The sequence below is a fragment of the Ascidiella aspersa genome, chromosome 5 (genome assembly GCF_963924565.1).
Source record: "Ascidiella aspersa chromosome 5, kaAscAspe10.2, whole genome shotgun sequence".
Classification (NCBI taxonomy): domain Eukaryota; kingdom Metazoa; phylum Chordata; class Ascidiacea; order Phlebobranchia; family Ascidiidae; genus Ascidiella; species Ascidiella aspersa.
In genome coordinates this window covers 10499543-10502042 of record NC_139451.1, presented here as the reverse complement: position 1 = coordinate 10502042, position 2500 = coordinate 10499543, and the positions used below count along the sequence as shown (strand labels likewise).

Below are 2500 nucleotides of genomic sequence, written 5' to 3'. Positions count from 1 at the left end.
TCAAGAGCGAAAGTCAGAGGTTCGAAGACGATCAGATACCGTCCTAGTTCTGACTATAAACGATGCCAACTAGCGATCGGGGGGCGTTAGTTTTACGACCTCTCCGGCAGCTTGCGGGAAACCAAAGTCTTTGGGTTCCGGGGGAAGTATGGTTGCAAAGCTGAAACTTAAAGGAATTGACGGAAGGGCACCACCAGGAGTGGAGCCTGCGGCTTAATTTGACTCAACACGGGAAATCTCACCCGGCCCGGACACAGTGAGGATTGACAGATTGAGAGCTCTTTCTTGATTCTGTGGGTGGTGGTGCATGGCCGTTCTTAGTTGGTGGAGCGATTTGTCTGGTTAATTCCGATAACGAACGAGACTCTGGCTTGCTAACTAGTTACGCGACCCAATCGGTCGGCGTCTAACTTCTTAGAGGGACTAGTGGCGTTTAGCCACACGAGATTGAGCAATAACAGGTCTGTGATGCCCTTAGATGTTCGGGGCCGCACGCGCGCTACACTGACCGGATCAGCATGTGCTCGCCTTGGCCGACAGGTCTGGGTAACCCGCTGAACCCCGGTCGTGCTAGGGATAGGGAATTGCAATTATTTCCCTTGAACGAGGAATTCCCAGTAAGCGCGAGTCATTAGCTCGCGTTGATTACGTCCCTGCCCTTTGTACACACCGCCCGTCGCTACTACCGATTGAATGGTTTAGTGAGGTCCTCCGATTGGACCTGGCGCGGCCGGCAACGGTCGAGCCGGCGTCCGAGAAGACGATCTAACTTGATCATTTAGAGGAAGTAAAAGTCGTAACAAGGTTTCCGTAGGTGAACCTGCGGAAGGATCATTAACGGTCTCGCAAACGCTTCGGCGAACGCGAAACTCGGACAAGCGAGAGAAAAAGTCTTTGCTACCCGGCGCCCGACCCGCGAGGAGCGGCGCGCCGGCCGGCGATTCGGTCACCCGGTAATGTTTGCGCGTCGAGTGCCGCGGTGCCGCGCGCTCCGGCTTCAAGCGTCGGCCTGGCCGACCGCTCGGCGCGGTCTATTTTGTCACCCTATAGTGCGAGGCACTGTGCGAGCGAAACAATCGTGGATGGCTCTTGGCGGTGGATCACTCGGCTCGTGAGTCGATGAAGGACGCAGCTAGCTGCGTGAATTAGTGTGAATTGCAGGACACATTGAGCATCGACGTTCTGAACGCAAATTGCGGCCTCGGGTCAATCCCGGGGCCGCGCCCGCCTCAGGGTCGCGTTGCAAACGTTCCGCGCGGGGATTTCTCCGCGCGGCTGCTGCGGCGTCGGACGCGCGAGCGCCCGTCCCGCTCAAGACAGCACGGCACGATGCGCGACGATCGCGACCAGAATCCCGCGCGGCGGCGGCGAGTCGACCTCGAAGAGGCCAACGGCTGGCGGCTCAAGGGCGGGAATCGAGGTGCGCGGCGGCGCGCGGCGCCGACGGCGAGCGCGGAACGGGAAGAATAGTCCCGGTCCTTACTTTCGGCCTGAGGTCGGACGAGGCTACCCGCTGAATTTAAGCATATTACTAAGCGGAGGAAAAGAAACTAACGAGGATTCCCTCAGTAACGGCGAGTGAAGCGGGATGTGCCCATCGCCGAATCCGCGCGCTTTTGGAGTGCGCGGAATTGTGGCGTACGGAATTCGTCACGGCGCGCTTCGCCGGTCGCCCGCGTCCTTCTGATCGAGGCCTTTTCCCAGAGCGGGTGTCAGGCCCATGGCGGCGACAGGCGGGCGCGCTACGGCGTCTTCCCAGAGTCGGGTTGTTTGGGAATGCAGCCCAAAGCGGGTGGTAAACTCCATCTAAGGCTAAATACGGTCACGAGACCGATAGCGAACAAGTACCGTGAGGGAAAGTTGAAAAGCACTTTGAAGAGAGAGTTAAAGAGTACGTGAAACCGTCGAGAGGCAAACGGGAGGGCCTGTCGGGTCGCCCGGTCGCTTTCAGCCGGCCCCCTGTCGGCGACGTTGTCGTGCGGACCCTCACGGGCCGCCGGCGGCGCCGCCCGATCGGGGACCAGCGCACTAGCGCCGGGCGAAGGCCGCGACCGTCTGGACGGCGGCGAGAAGGCCGCGCGCAAGGTAACCCGGCCTCGGTCGGGTACTATAGGCGCGCGTGTCCGTCGGCCCGCCGTTCGGGCGAGGAGAGATCGCCGCGTCTGCCCTTCGGGGCCGAGCGCCCGGTGCCGGCTGGGGCGTCGTGGGTCGGGGACTGTTCTCAGTGCCCAGCCTCTTCGTCTCGGTCGCGCTTCCGGTGTCGTTTCGCGAGGCGCACGGGGTCCGCGGCTGAAGTCAGCCACCTTCCCGACCCGTCTTGAAACACGGACCAAGGAGTCTAACGTGAGCGCGAGCCACGGGGCCGTACGAAACCCATGGGCGCAGTGAAAGTGAATGTCGGCGCGGTCCGGCGGAGGTGAGACGTCGTCGTTCGCGGCGGCCGCATCACCGGCCGATCTCGTCCGCTTTGCCGGAGAGGTCGAGCGAGAGCGTTCGCGTT

At 61.4% G+C, this 2500-nt stretch overlaps 2 non-coding genes and 1 pseudogene across 2 annotated transcripts in view; all 3 read left to right on the top strand.

Annotated features, from left to right (window-relative positions):
* Window positions 1-837, top strand: part of LOC146143218 (small subunit ribosomal RNA) — a 1811-nt gene extending 974 nt beyond the window's left edge. Inside the window, exon 1 of the ribosomal RNA XR_014500292.1 lies at window positions 1-837. This exon is cut by the window's left edge and continues 974 nt beyond it. This is a non-coding gene — a ribosomal RNA (small subunit ribosomal RNA).
* A 247-nt stretch (window positions 838-1084) lies between these two features.
* LOC146143217 (5.8S ribosomal RNA) lies at window positions 1085-1238 on the top strand. The gene has a single exon (XR_014501027.1). It is a non-coding gene; the product is annotated as a 5.8S ribosomal RNA (ribosomal RNA).
* Window positions 1239-1486: 248 nt separating this feature from the next.
* The window catches only part of LOC146143216 (large subunit ribosomal RNA), a 3679-nt pseudogene continuing 2665 nt past the window's right edge, over window positions 1487-2500 (top strand).